Source organism: Dipodomys merriami, unplaced genomic scaffold (genome assembly GCF_024711535.1).
Source record: "Dipodomys merriami isolate MVZ:Mamm:240054 unplaced genomic scaffold, mDipMer1.0.p SCAF_46, whole genome shotgun sequence".
In the NCBI taxonomy this organism is placed as follows: Eukaryota; Metazoa; Chordata; class Mammalia; order Rodentia; family Heteromyidae; genus Dipodomys; species Dipodomys merriami.
In genome coordinates this window covers 9,689,957-9,712,311 of record NW_027206024.1, presented here as the reverse complement: position 1 = coordinate 9,712,311, position 22,355 = coordinate 9,689,957, and the positions used below count along the sequence as shown (strand labels likewise).

Below are 22,355 nucleotides of genomic sequence, written 5' to 3'. Positions count from 1 at the left end.
TGTTCTAGCTTGAAACTATGATCCTCTGTTTTCAGCCATCTAAATAGCTAGATTTAAAGGCATGCTCTATTAAACCACCCCTATTATATTTGAATTAAAAAAATTTAAAGAATGAATATTTGTAGTATTTTCAAATCAGTATGTTTTCTTTTACCATAAAACATATTGCCTTAAATGTTTTTCATTATTCCAGCTCACTTGCCAAGAAAGGAAAGCAAAATTTCACAATCAAAGAACTTCTGAATGTATCAATGTTCAAGCCTGCTAGCCACAATTTCTTTGCTGGGAAATAACAAAGGATGATATCATCTACAGGCTAAGCAGGAGAAAATGTCCTGCACTGAAGTTGCTGAAAGGTTGATGAGGATGAGAGGACAAGAAACTTTATCCAGAAAGTTTCACAAAGTGTTTGCAGTGGTAAGCTGATTCTAGTGGATAAGTGTAGCCAATCTTAGAAGATGTTTATAGCGATTAAGATTGTACATGTGCTTTCTTGAAGATATATTTTTATAGCATAGTTTGTCTACCGTTGAAAATGAGAAAGTTAAGATAGGAATATTGTCATTCCGTCTATCCTTCACAGTATAATATTAAAACCAGTTTTATACATATATTATTTATAGTAATTATAGAGTATCACTAATTATACATATATTATAAATATATCATTTACATGTTATGTAATATATTACATATATTATGAACACTTAATTTAATTTTTCTACTTGTCTGTCCAGGAATTAACCTAGCAATATCTTTGAAAATTGATAGTAAAGTAGGGTCCTTACAATTTTTATTGCAACATATAGTTTTACCCAATAAGTAGTTATTTATTCTGAATTGGTTTAGAAATGAAATATCATATCATAATATACTTTAACATTCAAAAATAATTACATAAGAACATGCCAAGGATGGAATTAAAAAAATAATATGACTCATGTCTGGAATCCCACCTACTTAGGGGCTGAAATCTGAAGATAACTATATGAAGCCAGTCTGAGTGAAATGGCTCAGGCACAACACCCAGGCCATAGTTCAAGCCTCAGTACTGGCACACAAAAAATTATGTGACTAAAGCATACAAATATATTTATTTAAATAAAGTTGTCATTCTTTGTATCTTTCACAGTATAATACTAAAATCAGTTTTATACATATATTATTTATAGTAGTTGTAGAATATCAATAATTATACATATATTATAAATATATCATTTATATGTTATATAATATAATACATTACATATATTATTCATGCATAATTTATACTGACAGCACTAATATCCATTAAATTTATATATGTTTTAGAATAGGAAATAGATTTTCTTTGGTACAAAAAGAAAGTAATTAGTCAAAAAAATTATTCCTTTTGGATTATATATCCATAACTAACTATTTCCTGTGTATTCAAGGTACTTAATGATAAAAAGCCTCTGCTCATCAGCACAGGTGTCTTTTACATGAATTTGTTCTCCTTAAATAATCACTCCAGGAATGCTAAACAATGGAAGCTGAATGATGTTCACTCAGGTATTTCTTTAGACGTTAAACTGATCTTTATTTGGTATAAAGATCACATACAATGTCATTACCCACACACTTTTCATTTTAAATATATATATATATATATATATATATATATATATATATATATATTCTGTATCAATGCTATTGCCGTTATAACCATAATTAGGAAGATAATGTGGGCTCATCTGCTCCATAGGTCTTGAAAGATAATGAATGTGACACTTACAGAATATCCTCAGATATGCTTGGTGGAAACCTGGATTTGAATTATGGGTCTACAACTGATCAGTATTAGGTACTTGGGAAATTTGTTTGGTTTTGTTGCCTACTTCTGTTTTTAATAAATTACTTAATTAATTTCCTAACTTGAAGAACTGTCAAGAGCACTAAAGTTACCCTAATGCAGGTGCAGTGTTTGTAATGGTGTCTGCACATTGTGTAGTAGGTCCCAGAGAAGTCAGCTTCCATCAACATGGTCACAGCATCCTTCCTGATGGCCTTAAGAAATATATACCCAATTGATGTTAATATCTGTGAAAATTTGTCTTTACAAAAAAAAAAGTCACTAATGTTGGAACTATTCTGTGGCTTTTAATCTGGAGTAGTTTTATCTAAATTTCATTCTTACTCTATTAGTGGTAGAAGTAGCATTCTTTAGTGCTACTCTTCACGTTTCTAATTTTGTGTTCCATTTGGAATACTATTGTAACTTAGTTTATAATCTTTGTTATCAGAATAAATAAACTACAAGTACTGAAGTTTTCAATAAAGAGAAAATTTTAGGTATGCGTTACATTTTATGTGCTTAATAATTTCCTGAAATTATTCATTTTAGGTTATATATCCCTAACAAATATTGTTTATGCTTTCTTGTATGATTTATATAGATTTTTATATGATTTTTATGTGATTTCTTAGAGAGCCATAAATAAAACAGTTCAGAAGAGGAAAAGAGTAGGTAAGAAGTCATAATTATGGTGTTTTAATGGCTAAGTATAAAGAACATGTAACAAAACAGTTGGAAGATTCATTTGCTCTTTTTGCTATGCTCTCACCCTTCTTGGATAAGGTTCTCACTGTGAAGTGTCAAGTGGTCTGAACCTTTCAAGCCTTGTCTCAGTGACAGATGTGATGGGATTTGGGATATGTGCTCCCATGACAGGCTTTTAGGAAGTTCACAATAAAGCAATACCAGTACATATAAAGAAACTTTTGTGAGTGATGTGTATTCACTTCTTCAATTGCCAAAATTAAATTCATATATCAAAATTACTTACGTTAGATGCAGTTCAACTGGCATCACTAACACCTCCATAAATCAAATGCAAACTAAAAGTTCTACTTCAAAAACCAACATCTAAGGCAGTGTTGGAAATACAAGAATATACACAATAAATCTAAAGGAGTAAGATCTTTAACACTGGCAATGATCAATGATAGCTGAATTTTTAACTAGGCTTGAAAAGTTTAGGTGTCCACTATGTGATTAGAGTTGCGGAGTTGACCTTAGTATCAAGATTGGAGGTAAAATTCAAGGGCAGCTAAGGTTGCTGCAGTATTGTAGCTAGATACAGTGTGACTGTCCCTGATAATGCTAAAACACAGAGTAGAAGCTAAGTCAGTAAAATGTATAGGAAAGATTCTCCACTGAGAATCATTGCAGGGAGTGATCATCACACTTGCGTTGAAAATGTACAGCCCATCATTTTAGATTAAGCTCTAGCGTATTTCTGATCTGAAGACAATTATAACACACCAATGTGCCATGAGTGCTGAGCAGTGTAGGTATATAGTACTCTAATATATGTGAAATCCTTAGAAGTATGGAATGGCCTGACCCTCACACTTCATTCTGTGCTGTTGAGTTTCATGAAGAAATGTTCATAATTAGGCAATTCACACTCATCTAAGTCTGAATCAAGCAACTGAGATAAGACAGGGTCATCACTCCAGTGACAAAGTTTGTGACCTATGAAAAAAATAACATTATTTCACAATGTATATGAATTCCTGAAAATTTATGCAATACCAAATAACAAATGTACAAAAGGGACAATTGTCCATCTCTTATATTATTAGAAGTAAAAATACTCCTGAATTATACTTTATTGCTAGGGGATCACAGGATGACTGCTGATGTATGGTAATTTTCCAGGTGCTCCTATAAGTTTGTGATTATTCTCTGAGGAAGTGTTTTTCCATAGTTTGTTCTGAAGTGTTCAGAATATCTGTACTGTCACTAACCTCAACCATGGAACAGCAAAGATGGTGGGATACCTGGCCAAAGAATTGAGAAATCACAGGAAGTGATAAGAAAGAAGACACTAGAGGACCCAAAGCCTCATTGCTAGATTCTGGATCCGAAAATCCTGCTTAACATGCTTTATATTCATTCTACTAGAGTGGTGGAGGGTGAGAGGCTACAGGTATGTCCACAAACTAAGGCATCAATCTAGCTTGTGGTTATAACTATTAACATGTGTTATTGTTTGTATACATATTGATCATTGAATCCCTTATTGTTAGGGAGCAGAAGGGAGCAATAGTCATTACAACCATAGCACAGACATCCATCTTGTCTCCAAATTCTTAAACTTTTAGTGTCCAACAGATCTAACTTAAATATTCTTGAGGTAATAAAGCATACCCCTGTCTTCTCTTGACTGTTTGACCTTTCCAGAGCAGAGCTCTCAGCCTTTTGATTGCTGTTTGAGATGGCTTCTCAATCTATCCCTTTCCAGGCTCTAACAGCTTGACTCTAGAATCCTTCACAAGTACAGTTACCGATGTATTATTTTGAAAAGGATATTTTTCCTAGGGTAGACTCACTTTTAAAATTTTTATTTTATTTAAAGGTAATGTACAGAATGGTTACAGTTACATGAGTAAGGTATATACTTGTTGAATAGTTACCCACTCTATTGTTGTCCTCCTATCTCTTTGACCACCCCACCTCCTCTGACCCCAAAGTTGTTAAGTTCATGGCCAATATAGTGTCTTGTGAATATCATTGTTGCAATGGGTCACTCTTGGTACTTTTTTTATTATTATGTTATTTCCCTTTCCTTCTCCAAATCAGATAATGTATATACAAGATGGAAGGTACCAGAATCAAGACAGAAATTGCCAGGGATAAGCCAATGGCAAAAGACAAATGAAATAAAATAAGATCTAGATACACTACTTTACCGACATCAAGGTTGACATCTGAAAAAAAAAGACTTGTTGTTTCCATGTCTTGGAGTTCATTTCAATTAGCATCATTTTGTATGGTCAAATGTACATAACTCTGGAGCCAGCAATCCCATTCCTGGGCATTTGTCTAAATGATCTCGAGCTAAAACACACTAAAACTACAAGCACAACTTTGTTTTTTGCAGCATTACAACCATAGTTAAGATATGGAACCAAGCCAGATGCCCCTCAATAGATGAATGTATCAAGAAAATGTGGTGCTGGGAAGGTGTCTCAGTGGTAGAGTGCTTGCCTTGCATGCATGACGCCCTGGGTTCGATTCCTCAGCAGCACATAAGCAAAAAGAAAAAAGCTGGAAATTCTGCTGTGGCTCAAGTGATAGCCCTTGAGCTGAAGAGCTGAGGGACAGCACCTTGGCCCAAAGTTCACGCCCCACGACCGGACCCTCCACCCTCAAAAAACAAAAGAAAATGTGATATATATCCACAATGGAATTTCATGCTTCTATCGGAAAGAATGACACAGCCCCTTTCTTAAAAAAATGGAAAGTCTTGGAAAAAATCATATTATGTGAAGGAAACCAGACTCTAAGAAACATAGGCTCTATGGTTTCCCTCATTTTTTATTAATTAAAATATGCTTAGGATAGTCCTGCAGATAGGTTCACTTTTTAAGCACGTAATATTCCTTTTTTTTCTCTCCCTCTTCCTCTCTCATTCCGTGTGTGTGTGTGTGTGTGTGTGTGTGTGTGTGTGTGTGTGTGTGTGTGTGTGTGTGTGTGAGAGAGAGAGAGAGAGAGAGAGAGAGAGAGAGAGAGAGAGACTGACTGAGTCTGTAATATTTGAACCAAGCTTTCACTCTGTTTGCTTGAACAATTGAACATAAATGTTTCGTGGATTGCTACCCCAGCCATCTGTGAATCATGATCTTCCAATATCAGCCTCATGAGATGAGATACTGGCATCCACCTCTATTGCCAAGTGTCATTTGCTTTGTTTTGTTTTGTTTTGTTTTTGTTGTTTTTGTGCATCCAAAATCCGTAAGGAAAACAAATCTTTTATAATCAGGACTATTCACCTAAAATGTGTGTTGTTTACAGATTACTTTAATAATGTTTCCCTTTTGCATCCACATTATATGATTTGATTTTTTTGAACTCTATTGTTGCAGTCAAGCCATTTATATATAATTTGAATGGTCTTCGTTTTGTAGTGTGTTAGGTGTTTCAAAATAGAATTTATCAAGGTTTAACTCTGCACTACTGAAGCAAGATCTTTATGATTATTCAATGTCCTGTAAATCTTAAGTTTATCACTTCTCATGGCACCATTTGAGCACAAGTAGTTTCCCATAATATCTCCACATATTTTAGACCACAATGCCATGCACTCTACTGCCAAATATGGTAGGGCATCCTTTGTAATTCTCCTTGGATTTTCACTGTTATTCTCTCTTCTCTCCAGTGCTAAGTCCAGTGATGGTCATGTTGATTTTCTCCGCTGTTTCATTCATCATTGCATCTTGGGAACTACTGGAATGCACTACTGTACTTCTGTCTATTCTCCTTGTGCTTTGAGTTGTACCCCTCTCAACTCGAAGGGCCAGAAACTGGGGATATTTTCTTCAATCTTTATCTCAGACATGTATCTTTACTTTCTAGCAATACATTCATTGAATTCTTCCTGTAAACTCTAATGCCTTGAAAATTATTACTGCATTTTCATGTCTTTGTTATTTGGCATTAGGGAAGAACATACATCAGTAACTGTAACAGGTAAAAGAAGCTTGTGATCATGCCTCAATAGATGTTGTTCATTGGATAATGTTTACCTCAAGGTTTGCCTGCCTGATTCCTTTTCATTGTTTTGTTTATTTTTCAATGTAGACTTTTCTTCTCAAAATAATTATGGGCCTAGTGAAGATCAGTTCCTAATGTAATTAGTCATTAATTTTATTCCAACATCATTTCATAGATCCTTCTGAGTTTCTTCAGGGTCTGTATAGTAGTGCTTCACATTCTTAGATATGTTTTAACATCGATGTATCCAATGATAAAGACACATTGCTTAAGACACCATTTTGATAACTGAAAGGAAACCATGATGCAATCTCACTATATGGTAATTTTCTAGTTTTAAATTCTTTTACATTAAAATTGATTATGGAGAACAAACATTCTGCATACAAATTTATATTTTCTTAATTATTTTTAGTATACTTGCCAATATTATATAAAGTTAAAACATTACTACTTACTTACTTTTAGGATTTCTAAAATGATCAGAGTAAAAGTTCTATTCATTCACAGTTTTAAGACAATAGAGTGTCCATTATGACCAATTGAGTCATTTAAAATTTTTATTTGTGATCCTTAAAGGTTGTGCTTGGCAACCAAGTCCAGTGCTTCCTGTGTCTTAGTCTACTTTGTGCCTCTGAACCTGATGTGATTTTATTTTCACTGAACTGGAATAAAGAAAAATTTCACTAGGAAGGAATTATTGCCTGGTTACTTTCTCCAATATCTCTCGCATACATAAAAGGAATATAATTCTAAACTGACAGAAAATGGTGATCCTATTAAGAGTAACTGTTTATTTTTTGTAGCCTCACTCTTCACTCTCTTGCCCCTTTCCTATTTCCCCTTCCCATAGAAATTGACTGGATCCACTGGAAACCCACTTCCAGTCAGCCTCTTCCTTAAAATCCCATCCTTAACTAACCTATCCCCTAGTAGTCCTACTATAAATTTTCAAAGGTCTGATTGCAGCCAGACTCCTTCCTGAAAGCCCTCCTCTGCTATAGGGAAAGCTTTCTTCTACACTCCTTCCTGGAATCCCTGCTCTGCACCACCAGAAACCAGGCCACATTCATATCTCCTCCTATGTCCCAACTTGCTGCACCAAGCACCCCGTCTACATCAGGCTCATCCCTCAAATCCTCACTTCATCCACCAGATTCCCCACTCCTAACTACTCTAGTCACTCATAGTCCCATTGCTCCCATATCCTAGTACCTCCAAGCTCCTCCCTTCCCTACCCCACCCCAACCAGAGTTCTCCCTCCAGCCACTCCTGGTTTCATCAGAAACTCTGCCCATAAGTAGTCTACTTCTCAGTGGCCTAACCTCTCAAACTCGGCCTTGAAACTACCTCTTCCCACAAAGCCCATCATGCTACACCAAAACCCTCCACCTCCCTATAATTGTTCTTGAAGCCCCCCCCCCTTGCTTGGCTAGAAGCTTCTCACACAGCCCATCTCCTACCTGGAAAACCAGCCCTGCTTCACCACAAACCTCTCCACCTTCCATATCTACTCTCTCAATGCCCTGTATTGCTCCCCAGATAATCCCACCCCCTATTGCATCCTCCCTCAGATCCACACCCTACTCCACCAGATACCTTGCCCATAATTATCCTACACCTTTGTAGACCTTCCACTCCTTCTCAAAGCCCTCCTTCAATTAGCCCCATGGCTCCAAGCCCTGACCTGCTCTAGAAAACCCTCACTAGAAAATGCCCACCACACTATCTCATCTCTCAACACCCACATTGCTTCACTGTAAGCCAATGCAACAGTTGGCCTCCATCTGGAAGCCTCACCAAACTCAACTGTTAATCCCTGTCCCACTGAAGTCCCTTTTTGAAGGTTGCCTTGCCATACTGGAAACCCTGTCCAAAGTCCTTTTCCTTCCTTGCAACACTGAAATCCCCACCCAAACTTACTCCTTTTTTCAAAGTGGTGACTGGCTACAACAGAAAGCCCATCCTAACTAGTCTAGTCCACTGGATCCTATCCCTGCTCTCACAAAGCCCTGGTCCTGAAAAAATCCTCCATACATTATGACTACATCCTGTTCTGCCAGAAAACTACCTCCACCCTCACACACTTCCCAAAGGCCTGCCATTATCCACCAGAATCCCCTGCCCTTACTAGCCTACTTCTTCCTAGCACCGCTCTGCCCTCTCAAACCAGACCCTGAAAAGCCTCTCCCTCATAGCTCCACATTCTGGCACCAGAAACACCACCTTCTGTCAGCCTCTTGTCTCCATGCCCTTCCCTGCCTTATGGGAAACCCCACCCTACATATCCCAAAAGGGCTCACAGTACTCCACCAGAAACCTTCCTCTAAGTAACCACCTCCCTTGTAGCCTTGTTCTTCCTTCTCAAAGCTTTGCCCCAAAGAGCCTCCTCCCCAGTGACCCCACGTTCTTCCACAGAAATCCCATCCACCTGCCAGCCTCCATCCTAAAGTCCCACCTACTCCACAAGAGACCCTGTCCTTAACAATCTAGTCCTTCCTGTCCCCTCCCTGCTGTCTCAAATCCCTACACAGATGCTTTCACCGTCAAAGCCTTGCCCAACTCCACAACAGATGCTCTGCCAGTACCAACTCCTCCTTTGAACCAGACAGGGCTCTATCAGAAACACCACACCATCTCATCCATGAATTTCCCACCTAGTAACTTTTATAACAAATGTGATTTTATACTGGTCATAGAATTTATACTAATCAATATGATAAGAAAGCAGTATTGCAAAAAGACAACAAAAATTAGATAGCTATTAGCTGCCTTAGTCTTGCTTGGGGTTCTGTTACCAGGCAGATTCACATTGTGTGAAAAAGTGTGAAGATTATTCCTCTAATTGGAAAGCATTTTTTGAAGTACCAGTAAGGTTTCATGAGTGATCATTTTATTTCTAGAAAATTCGTGCACATTTGTACCCATTAACATAAAAATATTAGTTATTTTAAATCCTCTGGTTTTGTTGAGGAAAGAGTATTAGTGTGTAAAATGATGAATTTCAACTCATCTCCTCAATGAATAATTTGGGATTTGCTTGCCTTACTATTCCATTGGCTCTGAGGTCTGTTCCTGTACCAGTACTGTTTTGATTATTATGGCTTTATAGTAGAGTTTGAAATTTGGTATTGCTATTCTTCCAGCACTGTTCTTTCTGTTTAGGATCGTTTTTGCTATTCAGGGTCTTTTATTATTCCATATGGACTTTTGGATTGACTCTTCTATTTCCTTGAAGAATAATATTGGAATATTGATATGTATCGCATTGAATTTGTAGATAGCCTTTGGCATTTCACCATGCTGATCCTTTCAATCCAGGAGCATGGGAGTTTTTGCCACTTTCTAAGTTCTGTTTTGATTTCCTTTCTCAAGTTTTTAAACTTTTCATCATAGAGGTCCTTCACTTCTATGGTTAAGTTACTTCCTAGGTATTTTATTTTTTGTGGGACTATTCTGAATGGAGTTGCTTTCCTAATTTCAGCTACACTTTTCTCATTTTTGGCATGTAGAGAAGCCATTGGTTTTTGCGGGTTAATTTTATACCCTACTACTTTGCCAAAGTTTTAAATCAGCTTGAGTAATTGGGAGTGGAGTCTATGGGATTCTTTAAATAGAAGATCCTGTCATCTGCAAAGTGGGAGAGTTTTACTTCTTCTTTCCCTACTCGGATCCGCTTTATGTTTGCATCTTGTCTTATTGCTGTAGATAGGCATTCCAATAGTAGATTGAAGAGAAGTGGAGAGAGTGGATATCCTTGTCTCCTTCCCGAGTTAAGAGGCAATGGCTTTAGATTTTCACCATTAAGTATAGTGCTGGCTGTAGGTTTGTCATATATAGCCTTTAGTGTATTGAGGAATGTCCCATGGATTACTAATTTTTCCAGAACCTTCATCATAAAGGAGTGTTGGATCATGTTAAGTGCTTTTTCTGCATTTATTGAGATAACCATGTGGTTCTTATCCTTGCTCCTGTTGATGCGATGAATTATATTAATTCATTTGCGTATGTTGAACTAGTTTTGCATCCTTGAAATGAATCCAGTTTGATCTTGGTGTATGATTTTTTGGATGAATTGTTGAAGTCGATTGGCCAAAATTTTGTTGAGAAGTTTTGCATCAATGTTCATAAAAAAAATGGGTCTATAGTTTTCTTTCTTTGATGAGTCCCTGCCTGGTTTTGGGATGAGGGTTATGAGGCCTTCATAGAATGAGTTTGGTAGTGAACTTTCTCTTTTAATTTCACTGAAAAGTTGGAGGAGTATGGGTGTGACCTCTGCTTTGAAGGCCTTGTAGAATTCCACTGTAAAACCATCTGCTCCTGGGCTTTTCTTAGGTGGGAGGTCTCTTATTGCTGTTTCTATTTCAATTCTTGATATGGGCCTGTTAACATGGTTTAACTCATCTTGGTTTTGTTTTGGCATTTCGATATTTGCTAGGAAAAGGTCCATTTCTGTCAAGTTCTCAAAATTATTAACATAAAGTTTTGAGAAGTATTCCCTTATAATGTTCTGCATCTTGGTTGTTTCCGTGGTGATGTTTCCATTCTCATCTCTGAGTTTATTTATTTGGGTGTGTTCTCTTGTTTTTCTGATAAGGATTGGCTAAGAGTATATCAATTTTGTTAATTTATTCGAAGAACCAACTCTTTGTTTTGTTGATACTTACTATGGTTTTTTTTGTATTTTAATTCATTTAAGAATTTTTGTAGGGCTGGTTTGGTGGAGATATGTTTCAATTTTTCTTTACTATGGAAGTTTTTTTATTTCACCTTCGTTATGAAGGAGAGTTTAGCAGGGTACAGAATTCTTACTTGATAGTTGTTTGTCTTTAGGGCCTGCATACCTCATTCCAGGCTCTTGTCACCGCTGAGACATCTGAGGTGATTCTAATTGGTTTCGCTTTATAGGCTATTGATCTTTTCTTCTTGAGAGCTTTAAGGATGTTTTCCTTGGTCTGAATTGATCCTGTGTGGATTATAATGTGATGGTGGGATGTGCTATTCTCGTCTGGTCTATTTGGAGTTCTAAAAGCTTCTTGTATATGAATAGGCTTATCTTTTTGCATGTTTGGGAAGTTCTCTGCTAGGATCTTGTGAAACAAATTTGCTAGACCATTAATTTCTGCCTTTAGGTGCTCCTCTATATCCATTTTCCTCAGATTAGGCCTTCTGATGGTGTCTTCCAAGTGTTGAATAGATCTATCATATTTCTTGGATTGTTGTATGTTCTTTCTCTACAATATCTAGGCTGTGTTCAATCCCCGAAATTTGATCTTCTGTATAGTCTAACCCTATTATCAAGACTTTCTACTTTGTTTTTTTCTTTTCCTTCGAGTTGTTCAGCTTTGATGGCTTCAAATTTTTTGTTGGAGCTTTGTTTTAGATCTTATATGAACTTCTTTACTTCCTTAATTTGGTGTTCAGTGTTTTTTCACAAATCACTTAGTTCATTGGTTATGGTTTCTTTGAACTCCCATTCCTTCTGTTTGGTTCCATTCAGCGTTCCCTTTGTGGTCTCCCTGCCTTCTTTCAGCTGTTTATGGATTCCATGAATGGCTTTAGTGATCTTTCTGTATTCTCATCCCGCTCTCTCAATTCCTGTATTACTCTTTGATTAGTACTCCTCATGTTCACGCAATTCCTGTAGTTCTCTTTGAGTATTCTCAGCCTACTCACGCCATTCTTGACTTTCTCTTTGAATGTTCTCAGCCTGCTCACGCCTTTACTTTATCAATCTTTGAGTAGCTTCCTCATGCTCATGATATTCCTGTATTGACCTTTGTTTGACCTCCTCTCTCCCTATCACGCTCATACAGAGTCCTTTGCAGGTTTTCAATCTTTTCATTTATCATGTTTACCAGTAGTGTTTGTTGAGCTTTTTGGGAATTTTCCAATGGATTATTCACTATCTGCTCTCTCCCGTGATTATTATGAGTGGGAGTTGAGATAACTGGACTTGCCATTTTTCTTGTTTTTTTTTTTCCGGCTTACTCTGCCCATTTAGGATGAAAGTAAAACCAGTTTTGTGCTAGCACACTATTTTAAGGTAAGCATCAACCAAAGCCTGTAGTTTCACAGTCAAAAGTCTGCAGATACAATCTAGCTAAACAGATATAGCTGTTCAACATCAATCAACTATATATTAATGGGCTACGAACAGCAAAGAAGTATTTGGCAAACAGAAATTATTAGGTTTAGGAAGAAATGTGGTTAAAAATAAAAATAGAGTGATGTGGAAAGTCCGAGGGAGAGTTAACTTAACTAAGTCCTAATCTCAAAGCGGGAAATAGGTTGGATAGAATGATAATAAAGAGAGAGAGAGGAAAAGAAGAAAGAGAAAGAAAAAAGACAAGAAAAAATAGAAAAACAAAAATTAAAAAGTGCAACATTTATAAATTATGCAAAATGAATATGTGATATTCAGAGATGACTGTGATAGGATAGAAAGGAGACATGTAAAACTCAAAAATAAAAATGCTTGAAATATTATATAGGTATAAAGAGGTAGTACTTCTATTAAGGAATTTATGTGTAAGAGGTTTTAAATTGAGTAATAAATTTCTGGATTGAATGTATACACAACAGGGAGTTAAAGTCTAATAATCTACTATGGGTTTATCTGAAGATGAGCAGAACAGCAACTAAGTCATGCAAAGAAGAATGAAAGAGAAGAAAAAGTGAAAAGAATGAGAAGGAAAGAAAAAAAGGGTTGAAAGGTCAGTAGAGCTAAACAAAATCAAATTTTTATAAAGAAAAAAAAGTACACACACATATACCCTTAAAATAATGTTATAAGAGGAAGAAAAAAAGTTAATAGAAAACAAAATTTTTTAATGTTAAAAATTAAAATTTAAAAAAATTAAATTTTTTTATAAAGGTACAAAAAATGCTCTTTGATTTTTTTTTTGGGGGGAATGGGAATATCCTGTATCTCCCTTTTGTATGTAACTAGTCTCTTGTTGGAGTCTCTGGTATGCTTGTGGTGTTTGATTTTCCTGTGGCTTAGATGGTTTCTTAAGTCAGTTTGTTTGAGTAGGCAGAAAGTTCTCTGCTTTACCTAGGATTTTGTGATTCCCTCCCAAGTTAGTTCAATGGGAGGGAGATCTGCTTTGAGTATCTCAAAAGAGGGAGATGGCTGTTTCCTCTAGTATGAAGATGCTGTGATGACGCTAGGTTCTGGGTAGAGTTGAGTCCTTTCAGCAAACAGCAACTTTTCCCTGAGGAGTTAGCTCCTGAGATACTTACAGAGCCCAGCCTGGAGCCATTCTCAGGGTTTATGTCTACTGAATTTCAATTGGTTGTCAAGGATGCTGTAGGGAGGGGTAGCCTCTGGTTCAGTTTACCCAGGGAAGAAATCCACTCCTGGGTCTGGCGGAGCTTGCTCAGCCAGGCTGGGAGAATTTTCCCTGGGTAGAGCTAAGACTGGCAGGTCAGGTGAGGTTTCTGTGACCTGCTAAATGACTCTTGTTTCCTTCCAAGGCCTGAGTTGGAGCTAGCTGCTCATCCATACCTTTGTCAGTATCAAATATGGAGATCTCTTGTAGTGGGGATCTGGAGAGGTGGCCTTCCCTCCTCTGCTCCCTCAGAAGAAGTGAGGATGTCAGGCTTCTACTAACGCTGGAGTCTTAGTTCCTGGGTCCTCTCTGTCTACAAATTTCAGAATGAAGATGTCTGCTCCTTGTCAGTTCTTGCTGGTGTTGTGTAGAATCTGCTTGCCTGCCATATTTTGCGCGTTTGTCCCGGACTCTCTGTATTACCGGTATGGTGGCAACAGCCACTGCTACTGCGGCTGCAGCCGCAGCTGCTGGCAAATGGTCAGATCTGTCTCCTTGCCTGGATTTTCCCTCTCTGGCCTAACTCTCTGTCCTGTGATGGCACACTTGGTGTGATTCTCTGGCTTAGGACTGTTTCCTGGAACACTAAAACTGCTTTCTATGTAAGAGCTTGTTTAGCCAGCTTCTCCTCCTCCATCTTCCCGGAACTCCTACCCTATTTTTTGTACATGCCTTTCAACCATGTATGGCATGGGCAGCAGTTCAGTAAATAAACTACTTTACCAGACTGAATTCCGTGCGGTGTTCTATTCATTGGCTATCTTATGAAACTCACCTAATTAATATACTTAACACTTCAAAATTTCTAGTTATAAATCCATGGATATTTTTGTGACACATGTAAGTTCAGTATTGACAAAACATATGTACTAACTCATCGTTTAGCTGTATAATTCTGCCTGGAATCTTTAATAGCAGCTTAATTAACCATAAAGTCTATTTTGTTTGCTTTCCTTTGTTTTGTTTTTTGCTTAAAGTAATAGAAGAGTGGGTGGGATAATCTGAAAGGATCTCTAGCTTCATATTTTCTCATTACCCTCTAAGTACCTCTATGATGAAAACTTTAAAAACCTGAAAACGGAAATCAAAACAGAACTTAGAAAGTGGCAAAACTTCCCATTCTCCTGGATTAGGATCAACATCGTGAAAATGTCAATACTTCCCAAGGCTATCTACAAATTCAATGCGATAACTATCATTATTCCAAACTCATTCTGCAAGGGAATAGAAGAAGCAGTCCAAAAATTCATATGGAACAATAAAAGACACCGAATAGCAAAAATGATCCTTAATAGAATGAACAGTGCTAGAGGAACATCAATACCAAATTTCAAACTCTACTACAAAGCCATAGTAATCAAAACAGCTTTGTTCTGGCACAAGAACAGACCTCAGTTCTAATGGAATAGAATTGATATCCCAGAAATGAACCTACAGACCTATAGCCATCTAATCTTCTATAATGGAGCTAGAAAAATAGAATGGAAGAAAGACAGCCTTTTCAGTAAATGGTGCTGGCAAATTTGCTTATCTACTTGTAGAAGACTAAAGCTAGATCCTTGCACCAGAATCAACTCCAAATGGATCAAAGACCTCGGAGTCAAAGCAGACACTCAAATAGTAATTTTTAAAATAATGAACTGCCTAGTGCCTCTGGCTCACATATATAATCCTAGCTATAGTTAGGATTACAGGTATGAGAAACAAACACTAGGTGTGTGTTGTTCATGATGGTTTGTATTGGCATGTTTTAATATTGTTTGTTTCTTATACTACAATGCTCTTATTTTTATTTTCACTTAGGTGGGGGAGTGTTGAACCTTCTTTGCTTGAGATGGAGCCATGTGGAAGTTCTTGCCCAGTATGGCATGGAATTGAAATCCTCCTGCTCTAAGCTCCCAATGGACATGGTATGATAGACGTATTCCATCACACAGAGCCAGGGGTTGTGGAGCATTGCAGGTAAAACTACACTGGTCTTGAAGTGATGTCCCAAATAGCTAGCTTTACAGGCATATGCCTTCAAAACCTTGTTGTATTTCGTTTCACTTTGAAGTAGTGTTTGTACATACTTAGAGATACAATGATAACAGACTACATGCTTAATATATAAAATAGTCAATATAATTAGCAAGTTTATCTCCTAACACTTTGAAGGTAATATATTTTGGTAACTCCTGCCTCTGATAGTTATTTTTTTGGAATATACCATAAACATGAATACATTGATAATGTGCACTTGAAGACTGGAAGTTGATAGAGATAGACAAGTTAAACTATGTGCAGTAAATATATATTTATCTATTGCTGTTCTGAAGAACATTATCATATATTCACCATTATAATACCACCATATATTAACCATGACAATAATTTTCCTGCAGTGTAGAAGTTCCTATTTCATAATCTGCCATCTTTTATCATTTTTACATTCTCCTTATGAGTATGAATGTTTTCTTGTTCCGTTATTAAGATGGAATTAAAAAATTTATAGAATTTACTGAAATTATCTAATTTATTTGGTTTTGTGTTGTTAAATCATTACAACCAAGGTTTCATGAAAGTTATGCTAACAGACTATATCACTAAATTTTATTCTAATTACATCTTATTATTGTATTTTGATATTAGGTTTTGCTGTTGTTGTTTTATGATATTGAGTGTTGTGAAGCTGGACTGAAACATGCAACCCCACTACCTCCAGTAACAATGTTTATCACCAGGTTTTGGAGGCTCTCTCCTCTCCAGTTCACTACAAAAACTTGCAGTGGAACTTTGGCACAATTGGTAGAGCACTACAGTGAAGGGAAAGATCCTCGGGATTGTCATATAGTCCTTGCTCAAATCTTAAAACACCTTTATGCACAGACACACGTTCACCCACATACACACACACACACACACACACACACACACACACACACACACACACACAAGTACATGCACAAAATGGCAGGCAATATTGTCTCTTAAATTCTTATCCAGATATTGGACAACATCCCACTTATTTGTGAAGGGTTTTCCTTGATTATTTTGAAGGAGGAGGACAGTTCATGGGACACAAACGACAAGACTTTAGTGAGGAATGCTTTATAAATGCCTAGCTTATAAACAGAACAGGAGTACAGTTTTTATCTTTAAATATTACATTCCTTCAAATATAGTATTTTAAAATAATAACCATTAAATTATGAGAAGACAACGCAGCACCTCTTCCCTTCTCCCCTTCCCCTCATTCATAAAATATAATAAAAGTTTCAAAAATGCTCTTCTGTCTTACAAAATGTTTGACTACATGTATAATGTTTGTTTTTCAATACTTTTTTTATTTTCCCACCTCTAGGTACTTACCTTTTTTCCAGCTGACAGCACACAGAGCCTTCAAGAGCAAACAGAAAAATAGGAAACAAAAAACCTAACAATGTCCTAGTAAGTGGATGTCAATAATACATGCAAGAAACACATGGCAGGCTGAGAGGGCCCTGAGAGGCAAAATGATTTGTGCAGGATGAGAAGAATAGTGACAAATAAGGGTGGGATCTGAGCTAGGAAGGGCTTTTTGAGACTGAGACCATGACTTTATCTAGGCCTAGCTGATAATGTTGGGATTTGACAATATCCACATGTGTATAGAGTGAAGTAGGAAGGGAGATTTCAGTCTACAGTTTGTCTTTGGGATGGTCTTATGTGAGCAAGCAGCTTAGATGATTAGGCTCTGAGATATGACTCTACCTCCCTCATAATGGAATAGAATATGGAACTCTGAGAGCCAAGCAACTATAACTAAAAGTCAACTCAAGCCAGCTCACTTGGCCTGTGGCTCAGGAACAAGAAAGATGCTCCTGTATTGTTTTCAAAGTTCAAGAGATTCAGGTCTCAGGCATGAGTGGTGTGTGCCTCACTCGATGCTGCAGACAATGGATCAGTGCTAAACCACGAAACCAATGTCTCAGGCCTTGTTATAAGAAGAAACCAAGGCAACTCCGGCAAGGTAAAACTATGACAGGAAACCTATTTAATCTCATCCTAGCCCACACTAGAACCTTCTTCTTGTGTGCTTTTATATGAGTAGACTGAGAAAATATTTACTGTGTAGCTTTCAATCCAGTCTATTACAATTACTCAATTTAAGTGTACTCCCATTTCCATGTTTCAAAGATCCATTCTTTTTTACAACCCCAGTGTGACAATGAGTCAGCCCAAACCCTGAATATGCCTTATAATATATGGTGCCTGGACTCAGGTTTGCTGGAAATTCTGGAAATGGACCTGGTCCCTGCCTACCAGAAAGCTGATCTCTTCTATGTTGGAAACTTCCTCCACCACTATAGAAAGCGGGGACAATAGAGCAGTTGCTGGATATTCTGTTTAAAAAGTGAGTATTCCTTAGCCGGGTGCCGGTGGCCCACACCTGTAATCCTAGCTACTCAGGATGCTGAGATCTGAGGATCAAGGTTCAAAGCCAGCCTGGACAGGAAAGTCCATGTGACTCATCTCCAGTAAACCACTAGAAAACCGGAAGTGGTGCTGTGGCTCAACTGGTAGAGTGCTCACATTGAGTTGAAGGCTGAGGGATAACATCCAAACCCAGAGTTCAAGCCCCACGACTGACAAAAAAAAGTGAGATTTCCTCCTTCAAACCCAAGACTGATGAGACCCCCTCCAGAATATTGGAATAATTGGTACCTCTCTGAGACTGTATCACTGGGGTCTTATCAAAGGAGCTTGGCTTGAGACAAAGAAGAGCAGTCTTCGACTAATTCCTTAGGACTGGGCTGCCAGAACATTTCATTTGCCTCATAAGCTAGTGGAGCCTTAATGATTTTCTTGCTGAAAGAATAGGATTAAAAGAATGAGCCGGTCTCATCCAACCTCCACCCTCATCTAGGAAATCACTATCTTGGAGGCCTTTGAAGGAATATAGACAGAAGAAAGGATGAAACTTGAATTTGAATTTGGGGCCTGAGTTCTGTAACATTCGTAGCACTCTAACAATTGAGCCCCAAGTCTAGTTCTGGCCTTTGGCTGGTTAAATGAAGATGTGTCTTTAGATTTTACAAACTAGACTGGGTTCAAACTGATTTCAATCTGATCCTCAGATCTCACCTTCCTGATTGCTAGGGTTAGAGGCATGAGCCATTCCGCAGTTATTTGGAAAGATGTATATAAGCACACTCACAGTATTTCCATGAAATTGTATAGACATATCTTCACTTTTTTAAAAAGTTTTTATTCATTTTTTTATTTTTTATTTTTTAATATTATTTTATTTTATTTGAGAACATACTGTACAGAGGGGCTACAATTACATGGGCAGGATAATGCATACATTTCTTACCAAGCATTGCAGCCTCCTCCTTTGTTTACCCTTCACCTCCCTTCCCAGCCTCCCCCTCCCCCACCCAATTATACCCCCCTCCCCCCCCACCGACATTGTAAAGCTGGTTTTGACATGACATTTCATGTTTACATTACCATTTGTGACTTAGACAGTCCCATGTGTGTCTTGTTCAGAAAAGGAGAAGCAAAGAGTTAACTTCTTTCTCCCATTGGTACAGATCTTTCTACCATAACTGGGAGGAAGATGAACAAGTGAAAAAGTAAGTGGACATTGGCACAAAGAGAAATTTTGTCCTTTGAAACTTGGTACCTTTGACGTTTCTGAATCAAAGTCAATTTTCTTCTTTGCACACCAGTTGTTATTTTCATCAGAGGGTTGAGGTTTGGCACATCAGCGGATAGCAGATTACACAGTTGTGGATGTGGTTGTAGTTTTGGATTCTCATGGATGCCAGGGAGGGCTGTATATAACAAGTCAGATCCATTGGGGAAACAACTTTCTCTTCTTATCACAGGGAGAAATTTTTAAGATTATATTTGAGAAATTTCTAGAAGTGGGTTGTGAGGAGCATCCTGCTTGCAGGAGTCTCTTCCCACTTCCCAACATGCAAGTCTTGCCAGAAAGAGTCTATAGTACAAGGTTCAGGATGGAGAGGGTGGGCTCTCATTTTCCTTTTCACTAATCTTCCCACAGCATTGTTTATTCTATCCTCCCTATGTGGATGGACTTCTACCCTGATGATTTCTATGTGCCTAAGAACCATGACACCCTGAAAGAACTTACACAGAATGTCAAGATCAACATGGTCTCTTCAGACCTGCTCTTCTGCTTATATATTCTTCTGGACCAGCTGGAGGAACCCATGACCCATGATACCAAGAAAAAGAGGAAGAACTTGTTTAGATGCCTCAGGGCTCGTGAGGAGGGATGGAACCTGGGTCTCTAGGGATGGGCCCAATTGGTCATGAGACCTTAGTACTCCTCAGTTTGGCAAAATGTCCTTTTATGGATATTCTATGCCAGGTATAATCTGTTCTCCTTTTGAAAGAACTTGGAAGTAGCCACTCATTTGAAACACCCTACATTCTAATCAGTGTTCAATCCAACCTCAAATTCTACAGCTTCTCCCATTAAATCCTCAGAAGTTTAGTCACACCTTAACTTCTAGGGTCTACTCTAAGATTTCTGTACCTATTTACATTCTCAGGTTTGCATCACCGTAAAGCAGCTCCTGCAGAGCTCCAGATAAAGAACCCATCATTGATGTCGTCAAAGGTGACTGATTGAGATTGGAAGATCTCCAGAAAGCATGTGAACATAGAGGATTTTTTTTCAATTTGTAGAAAGGCCCAAGTAGGTTTTGAGTCCTGTGGACATCCCACTGGTTCTGAACCCCACATGTGATGCAGGTGTACCTGCACATAACACCAAGGATGAAGACAATCCAGAATGTCTTCCATTGATGTTCACAATCCAACTAGATCGCCACCAAGCCAGTCAAAAAAACACTTCTTGGTGTGCAGGGTAAATGTGTGCTAATGGAAAATGACCCCAGTCTATGTTCAGGAAAACCAATGAGTGAGGTCCAAAATCTAGATTCAGTTGAGGAAAGGGAATCTTTCCTCACAATACCCAGACCAATCTGACCTCTTGCAGGGGATTCAATTTCCAATTGAGAAATTAGAATCTGTCTCTACCTGGACTCAGGAAGAAAATCCTGTCTTTAATGAGGAAGTAGATCTCTTTGAGGACTCTGTGGGAGATTTTCTGATTCCTTCTCCTTTTCCTGAGACAATCCTTTTTTTTTCTTTATGTCCTGATGTAAAAGGTTCACCCTATTTATTTTTTAACTTTATTAAAATAATGTTTTTGACATATTCTAAAATTCATGAATCCTAAATATATTTCTTTTTAATCCTACAATCTGAAACATTGTGCATATGTGTTCTGGGGGGGAACACAGAGAGACAGGGGGCTGTATTAGAGAGCCTACTGGATATAATGGGAAATGTTAAATGCACAGGGAGTGGCAAGGAAGCCAGGCCATGCCTGCATGGGGTCATAAGGTGGCTATAAAAGGTCTAGTACATAGAAGATCAGATGTCCTAGAAGGCTATCCTGTCAAATGCGACAAATGCCACAATACTTATAGTGGTATGTGGGCTCTCTTCCAACAGTGAGTTCGAATTTGAAAACAACTTCATTGTGCTTTGGACAAATATGGAAGAAAAATTTGGCTCCAATATTATAAAAAAGTCTACTTAGGGCTGAAAATATATAGAAAATATGTATAATGGAAAGCAAAAGCCATAATAGGAAAAAGAAGGTTTACATAGATGAACAAATACAAAATCAGGAAGAAAAAATCCTCCACATTTAAATCAGTTATATGTAAATACATGTTATATTCTTGATGTTATATATAGTATATTACATAGTATATAAGACTGAATATGATTTTTCCAACTACAATGGCATTTAAATTTTAAACTTGATTTTTTTGCACAAAATATTAGTGTAAATATTATTGGGGAAAGTAGTGATATAATTTGATTATAATTATAAGAATATATTTGTGTGTTTCTATATATAACACAGATTATAAATAGATGAATAAACATATACATATATTTGTATATATCTGTCTATTATGTGAATAAAATGAAAGTGAATGTAATGAAATTGAATATAGTATGTATAAAAAAGTTGAGTCCATGAGACTCAGTCCTGTAATCCTAGTGATGTGGGAAGCTGGGTTATGAGATTTAGTATCTCTTACAACCAAGTCGTAGATTTTCAGAGGAGGTCTGGTCCCTCCAGTGTAGCAAATAAACACATAGGCAGTGGGATCACACCCCCTGACCCCAGAGGAAAGTCAGTAGAAATCAGGACAAGCCTCTTATCTTATGACAGTCTACACAGTTCCTGTACCAACATGGCAATTTGTAGAACATCAGATGGAAAGTTGGCATTCCCTCCAAAAGGTTCCAAACTGTAGTCTCTGATCATACTGAATTAAACATTATTTCCCTTCACAAGATGCAAACACATAGAAATATGGCAAGGGCTCAAGATAGATGGTCAAAGACTTACAAATACATAAAATTATATACTCTATTTCAGTAATTCATTGACAAATCATCAAAGGCATGTCTTG

The 22,355-nt window shown here is 37.4% G+C and overlaps 1 long non-coding RNA gene across 3 annotated transcripts; it reads left to right on the top strand.

The window, feature by feature from the left end:
- Positions 1 to 17,656: 17,656 nt before the first annotated feature.
- On the top strand, positions 17,657 to 20,399 carry LOC138808619 (uncharacterized). 3 transcript variants are annotated; one of them, XR_011366528.1, is made up of 3 exons: positions 17,657 to 17,848; positions 19,416 to 19,457; positions 19,892 to 20,399. It is a non-coding gene; the product is annotated as an uncharacterized lncRNA (long non-coding RNA). The 3 variants fall into 3 exon arrangements; XR_011366526.1 differs by lacking the exon at positions 19,416 to 19,457 and adding an exon at positions 18,101 to 18,232; XR_011366527.1 differs by lacking the exon at positions 19,416 to 19,457 and adding an exon at positions 18,040 to 18,232.
- Positions 20,400 to 22,355: the final 1,956 nt, after the last annotated feature.